This window comes from Triticum urartu, chromosome 1A, assembly GCF_056163025.1.
Source record: "Triticum urartu cultivar PI428250 chromosome 1A, HENAU_Tu73, whole genome shotgun sequence".
NCBI classification, from domain to species: domain Eukaryota; kingdom Viridiplantae; phylum Streptophyta; class Magnoliopsida; order Poales; family Poaceae; genus Triticum; species Triticum urartu.
In genome coordinates, this window is record NC_141873.1 from 591,964,178 (window position 1) to 591,974,120 (window position 9,943).

The 9,943-nt window shown below is 46.2% G+C and overlaps 1 pseudogene; it reads right to left on the reverse strand.

Annotated features, from left to right (window-relative positions):
• Positions 1 to 8,586: 8,586 nt before the first annotated feature.
• LOC147993238 (uncharacterized) lies at positions 8,587 to 9,100 on the reverse strand (annotated as a pseudogene).
• Between the last annotated feature and the right edge of the window lie 843 nt (positions 9,101 to 9,943).

The window sequence follows — 9,943 nt, forward strand, 5'->3', positions numbered from 1 at the left end:
TGAACCTAATATTGCTATTGTTAAAGATCTCTTGTCTGATAATATTGATGGGCATGTTATTCAGTTTTGCGGTGAAACTGCTAGAATTGCTAAACATTGTGCTAAAGATAAATATAGACCTGTGGTAGGCGTGCCTGTTATTTCTGTTAAAATAGGAGATCATTGTTATCATGGCTTATGTGATATGGGTGCTAGTGCTAGTGTTATACATTATGACTTGTATAAAGAAATCAAGCATGAAATTGCACCTGCCGAGTTAGAAGATATTGATTTCACAATTAAACTTGCCAATAGAGATACTATATCAGCAATGGGAATTGTTAGAGATGTTGAAGTCTTGTGTGGGAAAACTAAATATCTTGTTGATTTTCTTGTTCTCAGTTCCCCACAAGATAGCTTTTGACCCATTATATTTGGTAGACCCTTCTTAAACACTGTTAATGCTAAGATAGACTGCGAAAAGAATGTTGTTACTATTGGCTTGGATGATATGATCCATGAGTTTAATTTCCCTAAATTTAGTAAACAACACCGTGAAGAAGAATTTCCTAGTAAGGATGAAATTATTGGTCTTGCTTCTATTGCCGTACCTCCTAGTGATCCTTTAGAACAATATTTGCTAGACCATGAAAATGATATGTTTATGAATGAAAGAAGGGAAATAGATGAAGTATTCTTTAAACATGAACCTATTCTGAAACACAATTTGCCTGTTGAAATCTTAGGGGATCCTCCTCCACCCAAGGGTGACCCCGTGTTTGAGCATAAACCGTTGCCTGATAATCTTAAATATGCTTATCTTGATGAAGAGAAGATATATCCTGTTATTATTAGTGCTAACCTTTCAGAGCATGAAGAAGAAAGATTATTGAAAACTCTGAAGAAGCACCGTGCTGCTATTGGATATACTCTTGATGATCTTAAGGGCATTAGTCCCACTCTATGTCAACATAAAATAAATTTGGAAGCAGACGCCAAACCAGTTCGTGATCCTCAAAGACGTCTGAATCCTAAAATGAAAGAAGTGGTAAGAAAAGAAATGCTAAAGCTTTTGGAGGAAGGTATAATTTATCCCGTTGCTGATAGTCAGTGGGTAAGTCCTGTCCATTGTGTCCCTAAGAAGGGAGGTACTACTGTTGTTCCTAATGATAAAGATGAATTGATCCCGCAAAGAATTATTACAGGTTATAGGATGGTAATTGATTTCCGCAAATTAAATAAGGCTACTAAGAAAGATCATTACCCCTTACCTTTTATCGATCAAATGCTAGAAAGATTATGCAAACATACACACTATTGCTTTCTAGATGGTTATTCTGGTTTCTCTCAAATACATGTGTCGGCTAAAGATCAATCAAAGACTACTTTTACATGCCCTTTTGGTACTTTTGCTTATAGACGTATGCCTTTTGGTTTATGTAATGCACCTGCTACCTTTCAAAGATGCATGATGGCTACATTCTCTAACTTTTGTGAAAAGATTTGTGAGGTTTTCATGGACAACTTTTCCGTCTATGGGTCTTCTTTTGATGATTGCTTGAGCAATCTTGATCGAGTTTTGCAGAGATCTGAAGAAACTAATCTTGTCTTGAATTGGGAAAAGTGCCACTTTATGGTTAATGAAGGTATTGTCTTGGGGCATAAAGTTTCTGAAAGAGGTATTGAAGTTGATAAAGCCAAGGTTGATGCTATTTAAAAGATGCCATGTCCCAAGAACATCAAAGTTTCACATACCAACAAAAGAAAAAGTTCTTCTATGATTTGAGGCATTACTTTTGGGATGACCCACATCTTTATAAAGAAGGAGTAGATGGTGTTATTGGATGTTGTGTACCTGAGCATGAACAGGAACAGATCCTATGCAAATGTCATTCCAAAGCTTATGGAGGACGCCATGCTGGAGATAGAACTGCACATAAGGTATTGGAATCCGGTTTTTATTGGCCTACTCTCTTCAACGATGCTCGTAAGTTTGTCTTGTATTGTGATGAATGCCAAAGAATTGGTAATATTAGTAGACGTCAAGAAATGCCTATGAATTATTCACATGTTATTGAACCATTTGATGTTTGGGGCTTTGATTATATGGAACCTTTTTCCTGCCTCCAGTGGATATACACATATTCTAGTTGCTGTTGATTACGTTACTAAGTGGGTAGAAGCTATTCCAACTAGTAGTGCTGATCATAACACTCCTATTAAAATGTTTAAGAAGTTATTTTTCCAAGGTTTGGAGTCCCTATATTTAATGACTGATGGTGGTTCACACTTTATTCATGCTGCTTTCCGTAAAATGCTTGCTAAATATGAGGTTAATCATAGAATTGCATCTCCTTATCACCCACAGTCTAGTGGTCAAGTAAAATTGAGTAATAGAGAACTCAAATTAATTTTGCAAAAGACTGTCAATAGGTATAGAAAGAATTGGTCTAAGAAACTTGATGATGCATTATGGGCCTATAGAACTGCATATAAAAATCCGATGGGTATGTGTCCGTATAAAATGGTTTATGGAAAAGCATGTCACTTACCTCTCGAACTAGAACATAAGGCATATTGGGCTATTAAAGAGCTCAACTATGATTTCAAACTTGCCGGTGAGAAGAGGTTATTTGATATTAGCTCACTCGATGAATGGAGAAATCAAGCTTATGAAAATGCCAAGTTGTTTAAAGAAAAAGTTAAAAGATGGCATGACAAAAGAATACAAAAGCGTGAGTTTAACGTAGGTGATTATGTATTGCTATACAACTCTCGTTTAGTTTTTTTTGCAGGAAAACTTCTCTCTAAATGGGAAGGCCCCTACGTTATCGAGGATGTCTATCGTTTTGGTGCCATAAAAATCAACAACTTTGAAGGCACAAATCCGAAGGTGGTAAACGGTCAAAGAATCAAACATTATATCTCAGGTAATCCCATAAATGTTGAAACCAATATTATTGAAACCTTAACCCCGGAGGAATACATAAGAGACACTTTCTAGAACGTTTCAGACTCCGAAAAGGAATAGGTATGTGGTATGGTAAGTAAATCGACACCAAAACAATTTTGAAGGAAATATTTCTCCGTTTTGGAATATTTAGAAAAATAGAAAAATAAGTAGAAGTCCGGGGAGGACACGAGGGCCCCATTAGGGTGGAGGGCGCGCCCTACCCCCCCTGGGCGCGCCCCCTACCTTGTGAGCACCTCGTGTGCTTTTCGGACTCCATTTTCTTGCGCGATACGTATTTTGGTCGGTAAAAATTCATTATATATTCTACCGAAGGTTTTGACCACCGTATCACGCAATTATCCTCTGCTTTCGTTTCGAGCTGTTGCTGCTGCAGATTAGAGCAAGATGTCTTCTCAAGAGTCAGTCGGGGAGAGCCGGGTATCTAATCCGACATCGAAACCAAGGGCAAACAGCAACACTGACCACTTTGGGCCAGCAACGGGGGAAGAGATGGAGGCTGACTTGATGAGGGTGGATGCCATGGAGGATCAAGAAGTCACCTCTCGCTTCCGAGCTGGGTTCACGATGGGGGAACTACAGAGCTCAGCTATTCCAAACTCGGTTATCCCTTCCAATGTTAGATTTCTTTCTTATGAAAATATGAAGAGGATTGTCACTTGTTCTCCCGCAGCTATGAAACACCCTTGGGTGCAAGGAGCCTTAGCAGTTACAGGGAAGCTTCGTAAGGAAATAATGGACCTCAAGCAGCAAGTCAATAAGCTTGAGGAGGAGAATCGTATCCTGAGAGGCATCATCCCAAAAATATTACAGCAACATGTAGTAAACTTGAAGTAAACTCGTCTAAAATACACCAACAGTGTGCGTAACCGTGATGGTCTCTTTTTGGGGTTGTTCGAGAGGAGAACACGGTTTTTGGGTTATGTTTGACGTAAGCAGGAGTTCAGGATCACTTCTTGATCATTACTAGTTGATGACCGCTTGCTTTGCTTCTCTTCTCGCTCTTGCAATGTAAGTTAGCCACCATACATGCTTAGCCGCTGCTGCAACCTCTCCACTTTACCCCTTCTGTCAGTGTCAAAACCGACGGATCTCGGGTAGGGGGTCCTGAACTATGCGTCAAGGCCGGATGGTAACAGGAGACAAGGGACATGATGTTTTTTACCCAGGTTCGGGCCCTCTCGATGGAGGTAATACCCTACTCCTGCTTGATTAATATTGAAGATATGGGTAGTACAAGAGTATATCTACCACGAGATCAAGGAGGCTAAACCCTAGAAGCTAGCCTATGGTATGATTGTTGTGTATGGAGTTGATTCCCTACGGACTACAACCCTCCGGTTTATATAGACACCGGATAGGGTTAGGGTTACACAGAGTCGGTTACAAGGGTAGGAGATCTTGAATATCCGCATCGCCAAGCTTGCCTTCCACGCCAAGGAAAGTCCCATCCGGACACGGGACGAAGTCTTGAATCTTGTATCTTCATAGTCCAGGAGTCCGGCTGAAGGTATAGTCCGGCTACCCGAACACCCCCTAATCCAGGACTCCCTCAGTAGCCCCTGGACCAGGCTTCAATGACGACGAGTCCGGCGCGCAAATTGTCTTCACATTGCAAGGCGGGTTCCTCCTCCAAGTCCTTCGTAGAAGATTGTAAACACCAAGAGTAGTGTCCGGCTCTGCAAAATAAGTTTCCACATATTGCCATAGAGAGAATAATATTGACACAAATCAAATCTGCCGACGTATTCCGCAGTGTGTCATCACACTACGGCCAAGTCCTTTACTCGAATCGTTTTTACTTTTCCACCTCAGCGTGTTTTGCGAGGCGGTTTCCCTGGCATGTCTTGTCAAAGCAGAGATCGTGTACCCCTTTTACGGGATTCTCATAAATACGGACGTGGGTAACCCAACCGCGCCATTTATCATGGCGCTTGGGAGATAAGTGAGTTTTACCAGGCTGGTGGGGACGCACAACCGCATCCGCCCATATAAGGGGATAAGGATCCACCTTTTTACCTACGCCTTCTTCCTCCTTTGCCTATCCATCTCCTGCGCACTCGAGCTCCAGCGCCCAGGCCCGCACTTCCCACCTCAACCTTCTCCAGCAATGTCCGGAGTGGGAGGCAAGTGGATGGTCTCCTCCATCACGGAGGGCCATGTCAAAAAGCTCAGGAAGGCCGGATACTTGTCCAAGGACATCGCGCACCAGCTTCCCGAGGAGGGGCAGCTTCTCCCCACACCAAGGCCCCATGAGAGGGTAGTATTCCTTCCCTACTTCCTCCGCGGACTGGGTTTTCCACTCCACCCATTTGTCCGGGGGCTCATGTTTTACTATGGCCTGGATTTCCATGATCTGGCCCCGAACTTCGTCCTCAACATCTCGGCGTTTATCGTCGTGTGCGAGGCTTTCCTCCGCATTCGCCCCCATTTCGGCCTCTGGCTCAAGACCTTCAACGTCAAGCCCAAGGTGGTGCGCGGCAGCCAGGCGGAGTGTGGAGGCGCCATGGCGGGCAAGATGGCCAACGTCCTATGGCTCGAGGGCTCCTTCGTGGAGACCCTGAAGGGGTGGCAATCATGGTGGTTTTACATCACCGAGCCGCGCAATCCAAAATGGATCGCAACCCCCGAGTTCCGATCCGGACCCCCCACGCGGCTTAGGTCCTGGAAAGAGACGGGCCTGTCATGGGGCGACGAAAAAGAGGTGACCGGACTGCAAACATGCATCCAGTCCCTGGGGAGCAAGCCGATCAAGCTAGTCAATGTAGTCCAGGTTATGCTCGTCCGCGGATCCTCCCGTGTCAACAACGGGACTTTAATCTGTGGGAATTCGACCCGGCGCAGCACCAAACACTTAACAGGCTCTTCGACACGACGTATGAAGACATCTGGAAGGTGCTAACCAAAGGCGCCGAGGCTCCCACACCCGCTTCCGAGGACCGCGGATACAGCTCGCAGCGTCACGCTAGCGAGGTAAGCTATTTTCACCTTTTAGAGGATGTTAAGTTTTTTCATAGTTTGACTCTATGCGGGATCTAAACTCCCTTACCTTTGACAGGCTTGGCGGGTGAAGTCCGGATCGATTAACTGTCCGGCTCCCTTGCCCGAAGACCCAGCCCCTGCTCTCCTAGTGAAGCTGCTGGTTCCGGCGCCTTATGTGGTGCCGGAGAAGAAGGCCAAGAAGAAGAAGGCCACGGGGACTCGAAAGAGTGCCCGTAATGTGGTGGTGTCAGACTCGTCATCTGACGATCCGAGACGCTCTCCTCCCGTGAGAAGGAGGAGGAGGAAAAAGAAAACTCTCCCCCTCCAGCGGGGGGAGGAAAGAGAAGGAAGGCCGCCCCAACGGAGGAGGCCGAAGGGTCCAGGAAGAGGAAGACCCCTCCGCCGAACTACTCCCCCGATGGCAAAGAGGACGAAGAGGAGTGGCCTGATAGGGCCAAGCGTTTCGCGAGATCGTAAGTATTCGGATATCAGAGTAACTCATGACGTTCCTTTGTCGCACAGATTTCCCTAATGTCGAACATAATTATGCAGCCCGCCCCGGGCCAAACTCAACGAGTCGTCGAGCGGCTCCCTGGATTCATCGGACGTGAACTCAGTTCCGCCTGCAGTCTCCCCCCGCACTGCGGGCGACGCCGAAGTGGCGTCGCAACGAGCTCCGGGGCAGGAGGAGGTGGTCCTGGAGGAGCCGCAAGGCGACCTCCCGGACCCCAGGAGTAAAGGGGACAAGACCCCCCAGGGCTCCAAGTCCGGCTTTGTGCCGGACACCGTGCCGGAATCTTCAACAGTTCCGGACCGCGATAGGCGAACTCCTTCCAAGAGGAGCAAGCCTTCTGAGCCGGCGGCCTCCGTCCAACCGGAGGTGCCGGACAATCTGCTCGAGGTGCTTGACGGCGCCTCCATCGACGAGGAGCACCGTACTATTATGAGTGCGGTGATCCAGAAGGTTCAGTCCGCCAAGAGCGGACTGAGTGAAGCTTGCGCTAGCCTCCTAACAGGCTTCGAGGTAAGTAAAAAATATGTAAAAAATATTACCGCATAGACAGTAGCCCCTGATGCTCTGTTTGGCATTCGGAAAGAAAAGCCGAATAGAGGATCTATTAAATTTCGCAGGAGTGTAACAACAAAGAGTCAATATGCGTATGCAGGCTTCACTGCTAGCCACTGCCGCACTGACTGCGGAGGTGGGTGCCCTGAAACAGGGACTCAAGCGGACCGAGCAAGAGCTCGGCCTTGCCAAGCGGCAACTCGAGGAGAAAGAAGGTAAGAAATACCTTACATAAAAAGTGCCTATAGAGAGGCGTGATTGCAAAAAATAACAGGATTGCACTGCTTATTATAGGGGCCACGACTGAGGTGGCGACCCTCAAGCAGGCGCTGTCCGTGGCCGAAAAGAAAACGGCCGCGGAGCGCACCGAGCGAGAGAAACTTGGGGCTCAGGTCGGCGAGGTGCAGCAAGAGCTTCAGGCTCTCATCAAAAAACATGAGAGTTTGGAGCTTGAGTCAAAGACCCAAGCGTCCGAGCTCGCGGCGGCCCTTGAGACTGCCAAGTCTGCCAAGGCCGAAGCCCAAAAGGCCCTCCAAGAGTTGGAGGAGGTGAAAAAGATAGCAGCGGGTAAGGCATTCTTTATGCAAAGCAGAAATATAAAAGTAAACTACTTGTTACTTACCCGAATCCGGAGTTCTCCAGGGGCATTCGCAGACCTTCCCCGCAGTGTATCCGACGCTGCCGCATTCTACCGAGCTGAAGAGGGCAGCTCGACGGAGAAGGTGTTATGGTCTCAGTATGCTGAGGCCGGACACCCTGTGCCCTTGAGCGACCAGCTGAAACAGCTGGTCGAGCTGCACAAGGCGGCCGAACAGGCCATGAAGGGCTTCATAGTTTGGCTGTGGCCCGGAGAGGCCCTGCCTAGGAGCTACTTTGGGCTGGTGCAGCGGCTGGTGGAGGCCTGTCCAAGGCTCGAGGTCATCAAGCACTTCGTCTGCATCGAAGGTGCCCGTCGGGCCCTTGCCCATGCAAAGGTGTACTGGGGTAAGCTGGACGGTGAGAAGCTTTTGAAGGACGGGTCGCCACCGGGGAAGGAGCATCGCAAGCCTGAGAACTATTACAAGGATGTTCTTGCGGGTGCCCGCCTTGTGGTGGATGAATGTACCAAGGATGTAATTTTTGAATAAACTCGCTCGTTTTTATCCTGTGCGCTGAAAACTTGTTCATAGGCGCTTAAGCAATGCCTTGTGGGTACGTGTACAACACTCTTCCCCTCTCATTGCTATGCATCACCATGATAGATCTTGCGTGTGCGCAGGATTGTTTTTTGAAATTACTTCGTTCCCCAACATGTACAACCCTAGGCCCCTCTGGTGTCTATATAAACTGGAGGGTCTAGTCCGTAGAGGCTATCAGAATTCATATAGGCTAGACATCTAGGGTTTAGCCATTACGATCTCGAGGTAGATCAACTCTTGTAACCCCTATACTCATTAAATACAATCAAGCAGGACGTAGGGTTTTACCTCCATTAAGAGGGCCCGAACCTAGGTAAACATTGTGTCTCCTGTATCCCTTGTTACCTTCGATCCTCAGACGCACAGTTCGGGACCCCCTACACGAGATCGGCCGGTTTTGACACCGACACTCATGTCATGTGGGTAGTAGCTCCAGTATCAATTATCCATGATTTTGACTAGGCTTGGTGTGATTCCATACCTTGGGTGATGGCATTAAAGATAGAATCAACTTTGGAGGAACCTTGGGATGAAGATGACCTTCGGAGAGTTTGAGCTTGGATTTGAAATCCTCAAGAGCTTGCATGTCTACCACAGGTAGTTCCCCTGCAGATGCATTGTAATTAGCTTGTCTTTTGTTTGAACCCCGAGCTCCCCCTGCTGAGATCTCCCTTTATCCCACCAAGGTGGATAACCATGCAACTCAAAACACTCACCGTTGGTGTGTCCTTTTCTCTTGCAATGGTCACAAAGCAATTTGCTTTTATCCACCTTAACAAAAGAATTTGTAGCATGACAAGGTTGTATGGATAATGCAGCACGAGCATCTGCATGCTCCTGACCATCCTCCTTCGGTTGTGCCAAACGAGTCTCCTCCTCAATCATGCTAGAAATAATATCATCAAGACTAGGCCACTCAGGCATTGCAAATATCAATTGACGACAGAGGTTTAGTTCATGGTCTAGGCCATCAAGAAATAGCTTGCTCACAAATGACTCAAACCACACATGATGAATTGCCGAGTCATCCTTGTGAACAGGTTCAAAAGGGTGATGATAATGTAAGTCTCTGTATAATTTTTTTACTTCACCTGCATACTCTATTATAGATCTTGAGCGCTGCTTCAAATTAGTTAACTCAAGCATGATATTGGTGGCTTGCATTTTATTTGTTTCCCTACAAATTGTTTCTTCAAAGATGACCAGACCTCACAAACAGTGCCCATGCCTTCCACTTTTTCACTAATTTTGGTTCCATACTTCCCAACATCCATACTAGTACTTTATCATTGATCTGTTACCTGCATGCACCGCCTTTCTCCAAACTTTCTTCATTGCCTTCAAGTAAATAATCATAGTCATTGGTGCTCAAAATCAATTTGGCATGGCGTGCCCAACTGATGTAGTCACCAGCTCCTGATAGTCGGACTGAATTTGGCTCCAGTGTATTCTTAACTGGCTCAGGAGCAGCCTTTGATTGCTGCTGGTGCTCAAGCAGTTTGCTAAATACTTCATATATCTTATTAACACTAGAATCCCCTGTTTTTTCTTTACTTGGATCTCCCATGGTTCAGTGAGCAAGAATATATTCCAACACTAGTACTTGGTTCTTCTTCTCAAACACATGCAACACACAGAGGAACCAACTAGTACAGGTCAACAATGTGCCAAAGAGAGGAACCAACCAGTTTTCCGTTTCGACAATTTTTTAAAATCACAAAATTCCAAAGGGAAAATGGAGTTTTTGGGCGTTTTAGACGTTTTTTA